General features: G+C 37.4%; 1 long non-coding RNA gene across 1 annotated transcript in view; it reads left to right on the top strand.

Moving 5' to 3' along the window:
- The first annotated feature begins 1284 nt into the window (after positions 1-1284).
- LOC142083261 (uncharacterized) overlaps positions 1285-20683 on the top strand; it is an 84326-nt gene continuing 64927 nt past the window's right edge. The window contains exon 1 of the long non-coding RNA XR_012674006.1: positions 1285-1413. This is a non-coding gene — a long non-coding RNA (uncharacterized LOC142083261). The remainder of the gene's footprint in view (positions 1414-20683) is intronic.

The raw sequence follows: 20683 nt of genomic DNA, 5'->3' as shown, positions 1-20683 counted from the left end.
ATCATACACCTCTAGCTATGAAACTCAGTGAGCTGAAGAACACACTGCTGTAAATTTGCTTGTTCAAATAGCCAAAATGGGCATTACTAATCTTCTAATCTGCCTTTCAAGGGCTTCTGATAAACTCACAAGACTCTGAAACACAGACAGTTGTCTGCAGGTTGGGCTATTCCTGCAAATCTTTGCTGAATCTTTTTGAAGCAAAACCCTTAAAAACACTGAAAAATGAAAAGGAAAATTTTTCCTCTCTTTGGGAGTAAACCATGCAGCAAGCTAAGCATGCCTCTATTTTTGGAGTAGAGTGTATGTTCTCTGGAAACACTTCTAGGACTTTTTTTAATCATAATTTAGCTAAATAAAATAAATACAGGTGAAGAAACAATAGAAAACTTTTGAAATATGAATGTTTTGAAAATTTTACCTTGTTACAGCAGCTAGGGAAAGCTATATGGGCAGTGGAATTCGAGTAGGTGCATGTGTGTGCATAAAACAGTTACTTTTACTCTTTTTCCTGGACATATCATTTATTGTAAAGAGAAAAAGATATTCCACTGTAACTCAGGTGATTTCTATTAATTTGTTCCTTAATATAAACTTCCTCTGTGACTTTAAGAAAGGAGTTTGATTTCTTTATGCACCACTTCTCTCTCTGCAAATGAGCATAATAAAATTTCCTTTCCTCTAGTAATGGTCTACCTTACCTTTCCTTTCAAACCAGAAAATATTTTGAACAGAAATGCTTACTCACTTTATGAAAAGACACTTAATTTTCACTTTGAGCTTCTGTTTTCTTCAACAACAACAACAACAACAATAATAATAAATATTTAATATTAATAAAAATAATTAATAATAATTATTATTATTATTCAGGATCTATTATCTTGATCAGGAGTCAAAGAAGCAGCAGCTCTTTATTCAGTTTGACTGCCTCCAGAAGGATTTCTCCCTGAAATGATTTGTTTAATAAAGGTTCTGATTATTTGGGGTTTTTTAAATCATTTCCCTCAGGGATTTTTTTCCCAACGAAAAGCAATCTGTTCAGGTTTTTTTCCTCTATTTTCTCATGTTTTAGAAAAAGCCGTGATGGCCTCGGTATCCAGGGTCCCATATAAGTGCGGATGGAAGAGATTATTCAGCTTTTAGGGTATCATTACTTAAGCAAACAATCATTCAGCCTGAAGTTTTCCACAGTAATTACTGCTCATTATAATCCCGGTTAGAGAGCTCCTCCTTTTTAATGGCTTGATTCGTTACACCGTGTCCCGGGCCGCTGCGCTCGCTGGGAAGGGGGCACCTCGCAGAGGGGCCGGTGGGCCTGTGAGGGCCTGGCACAGCAGGTGGCTCCACTCGGTGAGGAAAATTAGGAGCAGGCACCCAGGTTTGGCCCCGGGAACGGAGAGCGGCTGTGAGGTACGTGTCTCCAGCAGGGCCGGTGCGTGTTACAGCCGACAAGGACAGGGCCGAGGTGGGACGGCGCCGTCTCCAGCAGGCGAGGAAGCGGCGCGGAGCGGCCGAGCGTGGCGGGCCCAGCCGCACGGCCCGCCGGGCCCCTCGCCCGTGGGGGCGGCCGGGGCCGGGCCTGCCTCTGCGCGTAGCGGCGGTCTGGGTACACTCGGGGAACGACCAGGGCAAAGAAAACCACGCCAACTTTTAATGATTTTCATAGTGTATTTACAAGGCTTGTTTGTATGCTTAATATTGACCTCTAATGCCTCCTGGTACAGGCAGTCGCTTTAACTGCTGAATGTGGTGATAAATACAAGGACCAAGTTTTTTCACTTCCATGTAGTGTGCAATGTTGTCCTGTGTTTTGCTTGGTATACTTCATTTTACTTACTTGTAAGCTAGCTTTCTGGCTTGCTGACTGTTCCTGCCCACACCGATCTGAAGTAGTTCCTGAAGTGAAGTCCTGGGTGGGTGTAGATTTGTCCTGGGGGTGGCTGTAGATTTACGAAGGTTGAAATATATTTAAACGGTGGTAGAGCATTTCTTTTCCTACCGAAGTCAGTAAAGTCCTCTGGGGGAAAAAAAAAATCTCAATTTGTGTGGCCCTGTATTTCTTCTCTATGAATGCTGTGGTTATCCACAGTTCTGGTGTCAGTGAGGCTATGGAATAATGTCAGTGCTGTTCTAGTCCTAAGTACGTACTTAATTTTTTGTTTTGTTTTAAATTATTATTTTTCATTCCTCCTTACCAGTTGTGTTAAAGTGATCCATGCCTCAGCTTCTCTTTCAGGCGCTCTCTCTGCTTCCACAGTGTGGATGTACTCCCGGGCTGTTGATGAGAGAGTTTGCAGGGGCCTCCTGCTGTTTAAATAATGGAGGAGGCTTGTTAACATAGCTGTTTCTCAGAGAAATGCTGAGGATGATTTAAGGCCCATGAAATATTCTCTGAACAGTCATATAGTGCAGGAGGATTGTGGTTTTTGACAGACCTGATACTATGCCACTGAAGTAATAGGGAATTTTGCTACTGATTGAGGAGAGGAAGCCTTGCATTTCCATGTGAAACAGAGAAGTCATGGTACAACTATTCCCAAAATTTCACATTTATCATCTTTAGCACACTTGTATCGTTGCCTCATTGTGCCTTAAAAAAGAAAAAAGTGGTTTCCTCATTCCAGTTCTCGCTTTAATTCTTAAATAACACTTTCTTTAGGAGCAGTACTATTTTTGAAACACATATTTGAGTGTAATTCATAATATACAGAAATGCCCCTGTAAAAGTCCGAGTATATAATTAATATATAAATTACATTTATCAGTAAGAATAACTAGTGTAATACTATTCAAATAGACTGCAACGTATACATGTGTTAGCATTGTTTATACAGCAAGCAAATTTTAACCGGATCCCAGTATGTGGATTAACAGAGATCCACTGAAGGCAAGGGAATTGGCTGTATTTACATAATGTGGATATCTACTTACTTCTATGAATATCTGCCTTTATATGCTTACAATATAGCTCTTCTCAGTCAAAAAAACCCCAAAACAAACCCCACCTTTTCCAAAATAACAAATTTCAAAGACTATGAATATAAATGAGGCAGTTTGAGAAATAAGAGGTGGACAATTATCTTTTTTTTGTTTCTTTTTTTTTTTTTTGTAGTGAATTAAATTAAGTTGTTATTGCGATATATATTTTTTTGCAACAGAAACTTTGTTCCAATGCAGTTAAAGATGTTAATTAGGGAGTTAGGTATGGACAACTGTTTCCACAGGAGAGAGGCATATAATAATGTGCTCTTCTCTCTCTGGATCAAAAGATGTAAGAATTTCAGATTCAGTTGCCTGCTTATTAGTTTGGAAGCTGATGATGAGTGAAATCTTAAGACTATTTTTAATTATTTGCTGTTGTAAGGTTTTAAGTATTCTGTATGGAATCCAGAAGGAGGAATGGCTTAAGGTACTTGCGTAATAACTGGAAGCAAAGAGAGGCTGTAAAAACACAAGCTGAACTGTTCAGAGGGACTTGTCAGAAGAAGTGTTGTGCCTGAGCTGGAATCAAAGGCTGTGGAACTGTTTGCAAGCATAATGCTTACATTTCTTACTATTTTGGGTAGGACACTCCATGCCTTTCTGTGAAAAAGGCTTGAAGACCCTCCCTGGATGATTCATAGGGGGATGATGCAGTTCTGAAGGATGACAGTACATGAGTTAGCAAGCAGTGGGATTAATGAGAAGGCATTAAAAAAACTGGATCTTGACAGAGAACTGGATACTCTTCTTTCTCCTTAAGATAAAGGTCATTGCCAAGATGGAGAGAAAAGACCTTAGCAAAGCAGGAAGACATGCTTTCAGAGAATAACCTTTTATTATTACTTTGTTTTGTGATATCAGTGAGCTGGTTAGTTATCCTTTGGCATGCAATATCCTGAAAGGAACGGGAGAGGTGATCTGTTCTGTGGACAGTTCTAACTTGACTTTCAATTTGGGAGTTAGGTATATCTTCCCCCCTCCCCCCAACCTTTGCTTCTGTGTTGAGTGCTGCCAAATTCATATGAGGTTTCCTGTCTTCAGAGCAATGAAATTAAGATGGCTAGGTTTGTGCATTAATATAGTGAGATTTATTTATTGCCTATTCAATGCTTAGTTTCTACAGAAAGAGTAAAAACCAAAAACCAAAAAGGGGAAGTAGGCAACCAAAGTTCAAATCATAATTTCCACTACCTCTCTCTATCGCAGTGTCTGGGATGACCTGGTTCCTAGTTACAAGAGATGAATGTTAATAGAAAGAATTAATAGGACAGTGTGTTCATGTAATTCCTGAGATTGATTCTTCAGGTCAAAAAGTAGAAATAGAATGAAGGCAGGCGTAGGCCATTCTTTTATTTTGGCCATGTTACCGAAGATGGAATTTGTATTTATTTTATTTTATTGTATTTATTTTATTGTATTTATTTTATTTTATTGAAGGTATTTGTGGCCAATTACTTAATAGACAATAGAGAGAAAGAAACCTCTTCAGATGGGATGGTTCACTGCAGTTGTGATGCTGTTCTATGAAAAATGATGAATATAACATCCTTGATTTCAGTAGAAGCAAAATCAAGCTTTTAAAAGGAGGAAAGGGGTGTGGGTGTGGGGGGGAAGACACAGGTGAACAGAGCTTTCTTTCAGTCAGTAATTTACATGCACAAACTCACAAAAAGAACAATGAAAATATAAAGCAAAAAACATTCCCAGTGTAATGGTATTTTTATTAAAAGAGCAAAATGAAAGGCTAAGAGTAATGCCAGTTATCAGAGAAAGGGATTAGATTTAGTGTCAAGAATATTTGAAATGTCACCTACTTCAGTTCAACAAAAAAAAAAATCCCCCATCTGCTCATTGTTTTATGCACTGCTTCTTTCAAACATCAAGGTTATTGCTTTCTTTCCCCAATATTTATGAAAACTATATACAGTCCTGGCTGCAAAGCTGTAAAAATCTGAAAACATAATATAAAACTTTCTTGAGTCTACTGTATCAGCAAGATGCAATATGTATGCACACATGCAACTGCTAATTTTTTTAAGGTAGATGACATCTTTGCCACTACAGGCATGAGTAAGTGTTGTTGAAAACAAGTAAGGGCTTCTCAAGCGTATCCAGAATGGCTATACCGTATGCATTCAGTGAAGTTCAAGGATGATCACTTTGACAAAGTGTTTAATGCTGGAGAACAACATATTTCATTCATGTGAGGGGGAGTAAGACATCATTCTGTTAATGTGTAAAAATGAGAAAACTAATAATTTATGTAAATTAGTTACACTGGTGGGGAATGAACTCAGCTGAGAGAAAAACAGGACCATGGCATCAGAGCTGTTGTAACAGTTCTCAGAAGACAGATATGAAGGAAATGCAGTAGCTGAGACTTGAATGCGGAGCTGTGGCCCAGGGTTCTGGGACTTTCTTTTTGCCACTGTTATTTTCTTCTTAAAAATTTTTAGTGGTAAACTAAAAAATAAAATAGTTTTACTGGAAAAGTATCCTATCAGTAATTTATGGCATGTAGTAAAAAGTCAATTTAAAATAACATTGTTTGAAAAGAAGTTGAAACCGCAATAAGAAAACCATGAAATATATGGAAACCAGTAAGTGTGTGATCATCATACTTATTTTCCCCAAAAATATGGAGTATAAATCAAGCAAGGTGCAATAAGAATTTACTCCAATTAAGAGGTTTATTTTAAATCTTCCCTGAACTTAATTTGGTAGTTCTTGATAAGCCAAGTGACCCCTCCTAAATCAGATGATGTCTGGTTAGATGGCATCTGGAAAACCCAGAGCTACTCCAGGTATGCCAGCCCAATGGTCCCATCTGCACCTTAGCCAAGCCTGTCTGATCTCCCTACGAGTTCTGTCCATAGCCTTAGCCCAATGGCATCTTCTAATGAGGATGTAAAACAGTGTTCTGTAACTAGCTCAGCCAGGTCCAGTCTTCAGATCCCCATACAGCTATCTCATCAGCTTATTCTCAAAAGCATCCTAACACTGGCAAAGTCCTGGCTATGTCACTGAAACTAGCCCAGTGTTGTCTTCCACGGAAGGAAAATCTGAGCAGAAGCATTATCTATAACTTGGTTATTTCTTACTGTTCCTTCCTGAGTCAAATTTGAATCATATTTCCATTCCAGCCTCACATTTCTTCTTACATAATTTTTCCTCCTAGTCCTACCTTGATTCCTTACCAAGTGGCTACTGTAAATATAAAACCTTAGTACAGGCCACTTTGCAGGACCTAGCCTCAGCTATCCTGAACTCTGATTGCAATCCTAAATCTACCCAAATAATTTCTGCTGGTTCCAGACAAAACTTAAGGAAGTATAAACTGTGAACCAAGCCAGTGCTATTACAAAACCCTGGCTTAGGTTTAGAATTATACTTCCATTAGAAAAGGGGCAGGGTTATGGCTAGAATTGGGCTTCATAAACCACTGGTCTTAGGAGTATTTAAAAAAAAAAAAAAAAGGTAGCGTTCTTTCTTGTTTACTTACCTTGCCATTTCCTCAACTGCTAATGCTGTATTTTTATCGCTGTTCTTTTTTTCTTACAATTTACTGTATTTTATCTTCATATTTATTTTCCCTACTGGATAACTGCTATTTCATGCTGTAGGAAGCTCCAAGTCCATAAAGGCCACATTCTATGCCAATTTTGAGAGGGAGAGAGTGAAAAATAATTCCTCCTGGTAATTTTATCATTAGTTTAGTTCTGGTGTATACATTTCATCCTTATTTTTATACAGGTTTATTCAGTCTTCACCTTTATCTTATTCAGGTATCAGAACACTGCCAACAGTTACCCTTTGAGAATTTACTTAGTGCAAGACTTCTTTGCATCATATGTCATGCAGAATCTTGAATTAATGCTGCTGGCATACTTCAAAACTAACTAGAAACATTTTCATTATAAGAAAAGCAGGCCTGTAGTGCTGTTATGTGTTCCCTTCCCTGACACATTGTGTCAAAAAACCAAGATTTAAAACAAACAAACAAAAACCAAGTAAAAAAACCCCAAGCTCCAACAACAAAAAAACAACCCTCCCCCCAAACTTTTTGCTTCCTATTTATATGAAGATACTTCCACAGCACACTGACAATTTTATTTTCCTTCTTTGAGTCAGACAGTCCAAAGGCCCAGACACATCACATGTGATATGAACTTGTGTGATGAGAAAAGTAAGTAGAGTGAATAAGACATAGCTAGTGGGTAGTCAGAAGAGATAAGTAGTTATTTGACATTGTTTATATGTTTTATTGGGACATTTGGCAAGTGCTCACATAATTTTGATATTTGTATGTTTATTTAGAGTAATATATGTGCAATTAGTTAAGAAAAAGAGGAATTAACGTGGAGCACTGCTTTAATGTTGTTGTCCACTGTGTATTTCAACAAATAGCAGGAGATATTTCAAAGGTCTGGGTGATTGTATCAGACTTCCTGGATTCTAATGAAAACTCTCTTATCCAAACTGTAAAATGATAAAATCTTACAGAATTGTTTGAGAAATACACGAGTGTGTGCTCGTCCTCAAGTGACTGGTGCTGGCTGGGGAAAAAAAAAAAAGGCAAAAGTATGCCATGTAAGACCAAAAACCTGGGAGGAAATAAAGATTTTGCACACACAAACACTCTCTTTTTTCAACACAAAGAAAGACACTGGATTTGCACAGATATTTAGAATAGTTTAATAAACTCAATGGGAGCCAGTGAACAGTAAATCCTACTCTAATGGCTGTTTGATTCCACTATGTTCATTGGTTTTCTACAGAATTTATTTTGCTCATTAAAATGTTTGAGTACCACCTTATTCTCCTACCAATATTCAGCTTTGCAAACAAGAGTATTCTTATATAAGTGATAATGTTATTCATGGTTTATATACTGAAGGAATGTAAGAAATATCATGTGTTTTATGTGCTCAATAATACATGGGTAATAAATACTGACAGGCTATCTAACTAAATTTTAAATTTTTACATGTCAAACTGAAATATGAATAAAAAATGCATAAACAGTTTTACTAAGCAGCTTTGAGTAAACAGTAAATTGGTTTTAAAAGTAATTTGATTAACTATGTTAACAACAAAATTCTACACTAAAGTTTTCCCTTTACCTTATGTCTGTAAAAGGTAGTACATAACTATTGAAAATGATGTAAAGAAAAGGTTAAGGCAGCAAAATTTGCTACTCTGTGAGTTTGATGCCTTTCACAGTGTGTTTTTGTGTGTGCACTCTTGGTTGCTCTCGCTCTCAGAAATTTGTTAACCCTTGGTGACCTGGTGTTTGTCCAGTACTTACTGCAACATAACAATGATAATCTCTGTTCTGTTCAGTGCATTACCATTTTTTTTTTGGAATTTCATCTAGCTTTTTAATAGAGATAGAGTTGAATAGTAACTCTCCATAGTATATATTTACTATCCTCCTTCATGATCTTGGACAATCTGCCTAAATCCAGGAAGCAATTTTCTGTATGACTAAAGTATTTCTTAACTGTCTGCTGAGAAGTTTCTTTCTGTGCAGTATCTGGTGCTATTAAAGAAAAGGTATGAATCAAAACGGACTGCTTTTCTAAAAATGGACTGCAGTTCTTGTAGGGCTGTGTGCTGAAGGGTAAAGGTTTGGATCACAGAGGATCTGTGAATCATTATGCCCTGGTCCCTAGGCAGTTCCCCATTGAATATGTCCCGGAATTAGGGTCAAAAGTGCCTCAAACAACTTGCCTGATGAGTTGACTCTAGGCATAAGGAACATGACTTAGATTCTGAAAAAGGCTGTCAAGTGCAAAATGTTCTTACAGGAAACATTTGGGCTCAGAGAATAGTCCTTTGTTTCACTCCTAAGTTTCCAAGGGGTCCTAAAAGATACTGACTTATTAAATTAACTTGGTAAAATGTTATGGGGCCAAGAACAGAAGAGCAATGTTTCAGATGTTTTGTTTTCTCCACTGTGTAATTAAATGCATAGATAATGGTTTTAAGTGGCTGTAATGGAGATCAGTGGGGCAGACTCTCTATTACATTTTTTGTGTAATGGACAGTTGTGCAGAAGACTCAGCTCCCCACTCTCTAAAAACTATTTAAAAGTGAAAGCCCTGATGGAAATGTCACAAGGAAACACTTCCTTGCTGCATTTTTCTTCTTCAGGTTGAAACTTAGGAGTGTATACTGTGGAGTGGGTATTAGAGAGGGACTCAAACAGCCTGCACAGAATAGTGATGTTATTCTGATGATAAGAGAACATGTATCTTACAGGTGCACCTTGCTGTGGCCGGATAAGGCCGAAGTGTGCTCAGCACTATATAATACATAGTGAACTGTAGCACCAGTGTGCAACTCTGTTACCAAGAGTACTGGTACAGCTTAGGATGCTTTCTGGAGGAACAACAACAAAGTTTCTTAACATTATACAGATGACCTATATACTTTCAGTCTGCTGTGGTTAAATCTGTGGTAACCTGTAACATCTGAAAGCAGACATGCTTTACTATTGCTTTAGAAAATAGTGAAATGGGTTTCTGGGTCCATTAATACTTGCCCCTTTGTCTCCTTTGCAACTAGCTATTCTTACTTGAATTATTTTGTGTTCTTCCCTGTACTTCCCCTGTTCTCTTCCCCTGTACTTAAGGAAGTAAAAGACTCTGCTTTTCATTGATTTTTAAACTGGATTATTTATTCCATTAAAAGCTTGGTATCCCAGGTACAAAGTATTTAGAAATTCATTAATGATGACTCTGCAAGCCATACACATCTTGTACTTGCTTTATTTGAGGTCTCATTATGGGACTAAGTCTAATGCTAACAGTTAATACCTGTAGTAGTATTCTCACTGCTGCCTGTGTATATGATATCCCATTGCACTCAGCAGAGAGCTCTGATTTTGTAAATTCTTTAATGCTGTGCTAGCTTTGATGAAGAAGGGTAAATCAAACTGACAGTTATACTCAGCAAAAGTTTATTACCATTTGTAAACCAAGTATTTTATTAGTGTCAAAATCTTCTATCTTTTTTCTTTTTTTTTTCTTTTTTTTTTTTTCCCCTTTTCTTTATTCTTTCCTCCTATTTGACTGAACTGGTCATTCCTCAGCAAAGGTGAACATTTCTACCCAGAAGTTAATGGCACTGAAAGTCTCCTGTGGTGGCTCTGGGTGTAATAATTTGAAAAATACCTGAGGCACACTTACAGTAAAAGCAAGCAGAAAGAAGCCGGTGTGAAGAGATGGAAAAATAAAGTTGAAAAATCTCTGAGATGACACGTTTTCTCATCATCACTACCAGTACTGTGCTGTCTGTCAACTGGAGAAATCTCAAAACCCTGGCAGTAGCACTAATTTAATCCAGTGGTAATTTATGTGCCACTCAAGAAGGGGTCTTTTTTTAACATGAAGAAATTACTCTGATTATATAATTGAATGGCAGAATTCATTACTGGGAAATGCCACCTGTGGAGAAAGATTTGCTCTAAATCCATTTCTACTATGGAGTAGCAGATTAGTGCAGCATAAGTCACTCAAGAAGCCATCATGGAAATTATAGATGGAACAGACCCAATAAGCTATGTAATCCATCCCCATCAGAGTATGATTGTTCCTTATAATGTATTTTGTATTGCCAATGCAATTTGCAATTTGAAATGGCTCAGATGATGAGTATTTAGCTGCTTTTATAGGAAATAAATGAAATGACACTATACTGATCACAGGTGCTGACTGTGGCTGCTAGAAAAGTATTATTAACACTAGCATTAGCTGGTATTTCTTCAGTGTAGTGAAGTTTCAAATGCTCTGTATAACACATTCTGAACCAAAAGGACAAAGAAATATTCATTTCTGAATCTTTTTAGGCCAAGTCCACAATTTGAAGTGTCCAATCTAGAGACAGAGAGGCATTTGTTTGTACCTAAAGCGATAATGCATTCTGACTAGAGAAACCAGATACTTGTATTCTGCATATCCCTGAGTCACCCGAAATTCTTGCTAATAGTCATCCCCAGGTGAAATTAGTCAGAGATTGTTTACACAACAATCTGGTGGTTAGAGCACTTGCCTAAAAAGTGTAGGGCAATAAATTTGCTCACTTTAAGAATTATTCTTCATATCCCCAGAACAAAGAAAAATAAGCCAATTACCAAAACATACAGTGTCTTAGGTAAGGGCATTTTCCATACCATTTTGTTGAAACAGAATCCCTCCCACTAGAAATGTAGGAGTCGCGGGACAGGGAAGAGAGGTGGTAAATAGGAACGTGTTTCTGTCCCACTGGCTTCTATACTCACTGGAGAGGGAAAAGAACCAATCTTATAAATCCTTGTCTCTAGGATGTTTGCATCTTTCACACCTTTCAGTACAAAAGGACAGATATGGTTAAATGCCCAAGGAAATGTCATGGTAAATAAAGAGACATTCCATGACTTTAGATGCCTATGCAGTTAGAAATATGGACTAGTAGGGTAGTTATCTGTAACTAAGATGGGTAGCAGCTGTCCAAACCATAAATTGGATCCAATTTGGTTGAATAGGATTTCACCTAAAATGTGCAGAGAACATGTCTACTTAAACCCAAAAGAAGTATTTACTCCTTTGTTGCCTGGTATACTTATCTGAAAAAAAAAGTTCCTTCTCTAAAATTCAATGTATTGATATTTTCAAGCAGTTCAGAGATCCTGAAAACGTTAAAATATTAATACATGTACAGTCTTCAGTCTCCTTCTCTTAATTTTTAAGATGTATCAGTGGTTCAAGATTCCAGTAATTATGCCCAAATAAAAAGTGGTAGTACTGCTATGGGACCAATAAAGAAAAGAAAAGAATAGCAGTTTAGTGTGCCAAGCATTGCAGACATGGATTTGTGGTTGATTTTTTTTGGTTGGTTGGTTTGTTTGTTTTTGGGTTTTGTTGGGTTTTTTTTTTGTTTGTTTGTTTTGGTTTGGTTTTTTTAAAGGAGATTAATGCTGGAGAACACATTGCCTTTTCCAAGAGTACATGATGGCAAAACAGAGTAGGAGTTTTGGCTGTAAAAATTAAAAATAATTATTGGAAAGAAATTCCTCTGTCCCTTGGCTAGAGTTTGTAGTCAGTGTATATGCTATGGATCTTGCAATTGCTGTAGTTTCTGCATTTTTTTTTCTCTATATAACATATGCCTTCATAAAAAAGTAAGGATATAAAATGTGGGTTTGTAAATGTGTAATTTGTAAGTGTTTGTCGTTATCTGGTAGCTTGCTTGGGAACATTCAAACAAACTTTTTCTTCACCACCATCATTTAAAGAAAAAAACAAACACAAAAGTAATGAAAAAAATTCCATAAACTATATTTCTAGCTCATACAGTTAAAAAGTACTTCTCCAAATGGGAATATTTTCCATTACGTCTTTTAAATCTACAAACTGAAATGTCATCTTGCAGAAGCATGAGCTACCCTTTTCCATATCAATAAAAATAAGATAAACTATCTCACTGTAAAGCAAGAGTTTGTTCTGAAAATGAAAGGGTAAAAATAGCTTCTGTTACTTCTTACAAGGACCGCCATAAAAAACACCTTCTTGGACCAGACTGATGGACAGTCTAGTGTAGCATCCTGCCTCTAATTGAGCATGTCTGTGTTAAGATTTTAGTTCTGATCAGGAGTGCATTTTTAAATCAACTTACTGACTGTGCTTTGGTTCACACCATACCATGATCTCAAAGAACTCCCACAGGCTTCCTTAAATGAAACTAAACTGGAAGATGGATTTGGGGAGGGCACCTAATGCATGCCAGTCACTAATGAGCATTCATTCCTTTGGGACCAGACTAAAGCTAGTACACAGTAAAACCTTGGGAATATGTATCATGCAGACATTGGGTCCTCAGCACTAGCTGTTTTACCCTAGCAAGTAGTGTGACCCACGAGGAGCAGACTGAAAATGTTAGATGTAGCCAGTGATCGATACCCTGTTCTAAAATTAGCTGTCAAGAAACAAGGCATATATAGAACTCTCTCCTAGGTGTGCTTTGAATGCGTAGGTTTCTCCCACCAAACTTCTGAGTGCACTGCAGCTGATTAGGTTCATGATAGTGTTTGTGATGCTCTCTATGTCTATGATGAGAATATGATTAGCATGATTCTTTCTCTTAAGAGGGAAAACGGATATCTCCACTTATTTTTCCCTTCCTCCCGGCTAAAATGCATTTGCAAAAAAGCTGCATCTCTGAGTGTAATTACTGTATTCCTTAAACAGTATAAACTGTTAGTGTAGCAATCATTTGATCTTTTCATCCTGAGGAATTTAAATATAAAAGTGGTGTTGGGTGCTTGGCGGGAAAGACCTCATTCCAGAGGCAGTCATTCTTTCACCCTTTATAATTGGTTTGTGAAGTCTTTCCTCCCTGCCTCATCCGTGATACCTTAATACTTCTACTTTTCAATTATGCTGCATAGCTTCATATAGCTTCAAAGTGCTGAAAATATTACTGCAAGATACGCTACTCATAGGCAAGTACTACACCCATTGCTTTGAGAGAGCATCTGAGATGCAGAAAGCTTTGCAGCTTGGTCAAATACACTGAGAAAGGTAATGACTCTGGGCTTGGTAGGCAGACTATGGCGTGTGTAGAAAAATCACAAAGCTGCCATTCCTATTTTTTCTAATCCACCAAGTAATTGCAGCCCCTCTGAAGGACTGAAGCTGCTTTGAGCAAACACATGATCTTCCTCATGATTGAGGGAGGACAGCTCATGCTGTCAGATCAGTCTTGACCTAGTCAATATAACTAGTTAGCAAGAAAAAGTGCTAAACAATAGCTCTGAGCTTAAGGTGATTTCCATGTTAGCCAACAGATCATGGAAAACATGCTGCCTGCATTCAGAAATATGGAATATGGAGTGCAGGGTAAGACTTGACTGTCTTCTCCAGAATTGAAGAGATGGCAAAAGTAGGATAGTCTGAACAAATATTGCCTCTCTGTTTAGATTTATGCTGTTATTTCTCCTGCTGGACTGAGCAAAATAATCCTTATTAGTGTGTAGTACTTCTGCTGAAAATAATATTTGGTAGGGAAAAACATTGTTTGAGTGGCACTTTGTGAATATTTTCAGTTAAGAAAAAAAGGAAAAAAATGGAGATGTAGAAATATTGTTTTGACAGTTTTTAAATGAGCATTTCAACTTTCTTTACACAGCTGTACTTTTCATTTCAAGTGTGACCCAAATTAAAAAGGAAGCTAAAAAAAGCATTAACTAACGTGGCATTAAACAAAACACTTCATTTTCAGTTGAGCAAAATGCTTCATTGCACCTGAAACAATTTTTTTTTTCATTTGGAATAAGGTAAAGCTTCTGCAATAGATCTGAAATCCTGGTTTGTTAGCTTTTTTTCACTTTGCATAAACCCCTGATTATTTCAGTTAAGTGTAAAATGAGTTGGTTGTTTGATCCCCAGTATTCTTTAACCAGACTGTAAAACCCATTAAAAGGCCAACTGTATAAGTAATTATTTGTTAACCTTTGACACGTTTCATAAAAATAGTTATCTCAAGTCATGCTGCTTGTCTCACTCAAAATTGAGGAAAAATGTGATATATTGTACTTCTGTAGTGCTTTTCCCTAAGTCCCATAACTCTAAGGTACTAATCATTCAAACCCTGCTGTTAGATAAATACCGTTTGCACATTTTACAGATTGCAAAACTGAGGCAGAAGGGTGCAGAGACTATAGTCCTGGAGAGATCAATTTATATCTTATCTTTGCATTGTGTGAATATTGCCCTTAATTTCTGCAGTTTCCCATTACACGTGGAAAAAAAAGTATGTGCTAGTTACAAACTAGCATGAAGCAAAGATAGTCATAGATGTCAGGTCTCATCAGTCTTGTTGCTTTTAAATACCAGATCAAACTGGAAAATAAACTACTTTATTTTAAACTATGTCACAGTGGACAGCTTGATGGTATGAATCATGAATAAAAAGTCAGGGTCACTCTTTATGGTTATCTGTTGAGAGCCTTAAGAAAAAAAGTCTTGGCAGACAGTTGTATTTTGAATAAATTTGTTTATGTTATGAGGTATACAGCCTCAAAATTTGAGAAAAACTCAGTCATGAAAGCAAATAGCAAAGAGATCCAGTACCAAAAAAAGCTGCAACTTCAAAGGCAATTAGCTTGTCTATCTTTTTCACCTAGAGGTGCAAGAACAATGCAGCTGTCATTCTTAGAATGGCTTATAGTGATACTGGTTTTGAAAACTCACTTTACTTTTTTTTCAATATTCATAAAATTTTAACAGTGAAGGAGAGGGAATAAAGATAATTCAGCTGAATAATTCTGTTGAACTATTTAATAATTTTGTTCTTTTGTTTCCTTTTAAAATGGAGGGCTTTATAGTGGAAAACACAGTTTCACTTTACTCATGAATTTTTATTTATTTGTTTTTGGAAGCCAAATGGAGACTACGAAGTCCAAATACTGTCTTCAGCCTCCTGGCGATTTGTTTACTACTAGAAAAATACTATTCTTTATTTTTATTGTCTGTGGTAAAAGTTCATATTGCTACTCATGACTGTTTATGATGATTTCATTCAGATCACTTGAGCTATCAAGAGTCATTGGTGTAATCTATACTGTCAGCCTAGTGGAAAAATCTATGTATTTAATTATGACCAGGTGCTTCAATTCTTTAAAATAGCACAAAATAATGGGCCAAAAATCAATTTCTCTGCCAAATGAAAAAAATCACCCTGACATTAACTGAAAACCTTTTCATCATCTGTGAAGAAAGCCACTGGACTGTCTCAAAAGCATCATTAATTAGTCTAGAAGAGTCTTTAAATTTGAGAAGTACTGGACCCCCACCCAACTCAGATGGGCTGTTAAAATTAAGGGCATTGGCACTCCCCCAAATAAAGCAGACTCTTGGAGCGCTCCTGGTTCCCAGAATGTGTTGCTCAATACAGCAATGGGCAGCAGGAGTACCTGGATTAGGCCCTTTCAGAAGCAGTATGGCCACTAATGGGATGCTGGGCCTCTGGCAGTAAGCCCTTTAAAAGGGATGCTTGCAGCTTTCGGTGGCTTCACAGTATAAAAATGGTGCCTTTAAAAGAATGGTATTCACACAGAATACACACACAGACACACTCAAATATATGGGGGGGTGTGTGTATAGATATATAAAACTAAAAAATCATTGGTGCAAAGTGGGATCCTCTGGCAAATTTTTCTAGTGTTGCATTAGTCTGAAAAGACTGTCTTCTCATCGTAAATCACGCTATGTAAAATCATCATTTTTAAAAAGTGTAAGCCCGTTTTAATGCTTCAGATACTTCCTAGACTTGAACAACCTTGATCTTGTTGTTGAAGAGATGTGACACCAGCTCCTGGTACTGGAATCTAGCCATTGCACTCTTCCCTACATTATTTGAAGGGGACAGGGGACGGTGGGAATGAAAGACTGAGACAGAGAGAAACTGCAAGGAAGTTTATCATAAATTGAAGAGACTGGAAAACTTCTGAGGGAATTTGTTCCCTTGTGTTTCTGAATTTAAGCAAATGGAATTAGCAGTTTTAATGACACTTTGACTTACTATCATTGGATCTTGTTTTGTTTTGCTTAGGGTTTCTTATTACGCATATTCTGATAAAAATAAATGAAAAAATAATTGAGTGTCTGAGGATTCCTTGTAAAATCTTGACTTCCAGTTGTTTAAAAATATGTAGCTGAAATAGCACCCGGATGCTGAAGGTTTAACTGTAGAAATGACTTATCAAAATTGCCTGTTTCACCTTCGAGCATAATAATGGAGTAGCTAGAGAAATGTTGAGAGCAGCGAAACAGAATCCAGACCTGGAGGGGACAGTTACTTTGTAGAGGTGATCCGAACACAGAGGGCAGCCCTTTAGTGGTTTTGAAGGAGCTACTTGCATGCTGAGATTAGAGTAAAAGATAAAGCAGAACAAGAGTGTTCACAGGCTCTAGTGCAAAGCTTGCCCATTTGATCTAGTTCCAAATTACTATCTACCACGCACCCTGAATACTGCCTCTCCCTGCAACTGTCAACAAAAGCAGCACTTCCAGATATTACATCACTTTCTCAATTCAGAAGTCCTATTTTTAGTTACTTAATTTGATGTTAATGAAGATAACAGTTGTGTGTGCCTAGCAGATGTCATTGCAAAAAAAAAAAAAAACCAAAACAAAAAAACAAAAGGGGGAGATCAGTTAAACATATAAAAGGTTGCTCCACCCCATCCCCATCCTGCATGTGTTTATTCTTTCCCCATTGTTCCTTAAGTATCAGTTTTCTAGTTCCTTAGAAAAGGTTTCCTCTTGAGAAGTAGATGAAAAAATACCCTTTAAGAATAAAATAAAATTTTTTGTTTATATTTTAAATTTATAAATATCTACATACAAAAATACATGTCTGTTGAAGTGAAAATAATTAATAAAAGGTGACTCAGGTGGCTGTTCTTGTACTGTTGTACATCAGGATAATTTATATAACTAGAATGATTTTCTAATTATTTTAATTCTGGACCAGGTTCTTTGTTTCAGTATTGCCTCCTTCAGTATAAGCTTCCCCACTTCTAATGCAATCAACTGTTTAGTCTCTTATTTGTTAGGGTCTGCTTGGAGACTGTTGTAGTTCTTAAATGTCTTCATTTCTTGGTATTAATCTGTTGTAAGTTATAAGATTGCTTTTGGACTTGCTGGGAGTGTTCTCCAGATCAAAATGGAAGGATACCTGGCTGTCACTTACCTAGGTCTGCTGGGGGCTGAATGGTTTGTCCAGTAGCAGAGGCCAGAGGTGGGTGGATGCTGGAAAGAGACCAGCAACCAGTGGTATTCCGGGAGTGCTCTTTGGTCAAGATCATGCTGTCTGTCGGATTTGGGATCATCCAGGAGCAGTTCCCTTCATTTTCCCCTAGTACCTGCTTCCCCCTTCTCCCAGTCATATTGACAAGTGCCTTTTCATCCACCGCTTCAAAATACATCATGGTTCAGTTGCTTAAGCTGTGTAAGCCTGTCTCACTTAATCACTTCCTCAACATTGCAAGGTCCTCAGTTACCCAGTCTCTCTTGCTCTCTGATTTTGCCCTGAAACTATTTCGAATGCTGAGATAAAAAATACTTTAGTCTAACTTTGGCCTACATATATTGTAAAACTTACCTAACAAATACAGTTTGTCAGAGTTAGGTGATCTAATGCTACCTCCCAGCTATAAACTGCATGAAATCTCACTCTGTTGCTCTAATGCACAGAAGAAAACACAATCTGTCCTGGAAAGACCAGGCACTTCCTTAATTAATGTATTTGTTAATTAGAGCATTTTCCCTTGATCAGAGAGGGAAGGCTAGACTTTTTTTTTTTAACCAGAGTAACAGCAATTAGAGATCCTGCTGTTCCCTGGATCTTGCTTTCCAGTTACATGGTTTTATTCTTTCAAAGTCTTATCTCGGAACACAAACAAGACATAATTGGAGGCAGAGAGACAGAGAGCCTTCGATCAATGGAGATGTACAGTGGCAACAAAATAAAATAACACCTTCCAAATTACTTTAAAAATACACAGGAAATATTCTCCAAGACCTTTGCTCTTCTCCCTATTGATACGATGCAATAAGACAGGACCAGCAGATCCTGTTAAATATATATTTTCAAATATTTTTAATGGAAACATTTCATTCAATCCACATAATATTAAGTATGAGCTTTCATGAAAAAGTAATGGGAACTAAAACTATAGATCAGGGAGCAAGCTCTGATGAACAAGTCTCTGTAGGCTTTCATGAGCAATATAAGCCTAAAGTTCATGTATGTATTAGGCTTAGGTGAGGTTTATAGGCAGATAACTTGTCAAAGATGCAAAGGTGTACTAAATTGCAGCATAGTTTTAACCATGAAGGATGAGTTCACTGGAAGGTGAAGTGTTTTGAACGTCCAGGACCTAAATTACAAAATGTTAATGAGTATTTTCCGGTTTCAGCCACAACTGAATATTTATCTACAGTCTTAATATTTAGGAACTGATCTGATTTTGTTTGCAATTGAAGGAGAAACTAACTCTGCAAAGAGATTGGAGGCGGGGGGAGGTTTGACGTTTTTTTTTTTTTTAAAGTGCCATTCTGACACTACAATGCTGATACCAAACTCCACAGCACTGGAGTCTATGTGAAGCGCTCTGTGCAAAAAAACAGCACACCTAAGAAAATCATTGGTGCTTTTGTGCCTCAGCTTCCGTTTCTATAAGATGTTTTATCTCTAAGTGATACTGTAGCTTTATTCTTTAGAAGTCAGGCTATATGGGCCACCACTGTATTTTGACTATGCACTTGAGCACACCTCAAGTTCAGCATTTGGACACGCAGCAGCAAAGTTTTAGCACAAATAGGCAAGACCCTACAGTGTGTGAGCCACATGCAGTGGCCCAGTCCACCATCTTGTCCTGGCCTTGCAAAGATGTGGGGAACTTAAAATAGACAAGATACTGCTACAGCCTTTTACAGGAAGAACACTAACTTCACATGCCCCCCGAGGGCAGGTATGAATTATATCTTACTGAAATTCAGGTGACTGTTTTGAAATGTGTGGCTTAACAGCATTGCACTGAAAGCAATTCACATCCTGGCATGTGTATGTGTGGAATGTAAACAGAAACGTGTACTTTAGTTTGCTGCTTGGCTTACATTCCTCAGGCAGCATAAATATACAGGTACTGTGGCTTGTGCAGCTTTCATGAGGGACAGAAAGGAACAGTCAAAGGTACCATTCTTTTGTCCACACCTAAATGATTAATATTTATTTCTTTGCATTAGGTCAAGGAGTAGGCTTGGCTTCTTAGGTGCTGGCCCCATCTCACAGGATAGCAGACTGTTTAGTCCTCCTTTCCCCTGGCAAAGGATGTGTATGCACATGTAAAGTGCTGACCTGCTGACAGTTTGTCTTCTGTTGACTACAAGAAGATGGTGTCAGATTTATAGGAAACAGTAACTGGGTATAAATTTTTATATCTGTGGCATTTTGAAGGATGAGGAAGTCATAGGAAGGGACAGGCAGGGGACAGTGGCACTTTGATAAAAGTTTGTGTGTAAAAGCACAAAATCAGAATTTTAGTATCAGTACGCTCTTTGCCATGTATGCTACCTCATATTGTTTCTCTACAGTAAATACTGAAGGATACTACATCTTAGGATTCTCAGCTTGGATGCTTAAGCAAGGTAATTTGAAAGTTATTTCTTTTTAGACAATTCATACCAGTAGAACTTGGCTGCACAAATACCTGTCGAAAATTGAAACAAAAATAGTGAATAATTTATACGCTGAAATATTTGTAGAAAGATCTTTGCACTGTCACCTATTTCAGCTGATTTTGGTGCCTATCTAAAGCCATGGAAAGAATTTTGCTGAATTCATCTGGGATTACATCAGGGTTTGTAGTTCTTATCCTGCAAGCCCATGAGTAATTTTCTTCTCAATGTAGAACTTTGAAGTCTTTTTTTTTAATGAATTAGAATGTGTATACATTTCTAACAAACCCTACCCTACAAGCCTGCATACAGCAGGATATGAACTGATTTCCCGTCTCTCAGGTTCAGGCCCTCAAACTGTCAGCGTCACAACTGAAATCACTGCTCAACAGCTGCTGACAGGAAGTTCTGAATACCAACTTTAATTAATAACTTCATTTTTAAACACAGTGTCAAGATTATGCACATAGTGA

The sequence above is a fragment of the Calonectris borealis genome, chromosome 5 (genome assembly GCF_964195595.1).
Source record: "Calonectris borealis chromosome 5, bCalBor7.hap1.2, whole genome shotgun sequence".
Classification (NCBI taxonomy): Eukaryota; Metazoa; Chordata; class Aves; order Procellariiformes; family Procellariidae; genus Calonectris; species Calonectris borealis.
The sequence above is the reverse complement of the archived record's forward strand: the minus strand, read 5'-3'. Positions and strand labels throughout refer to the sequence as shown.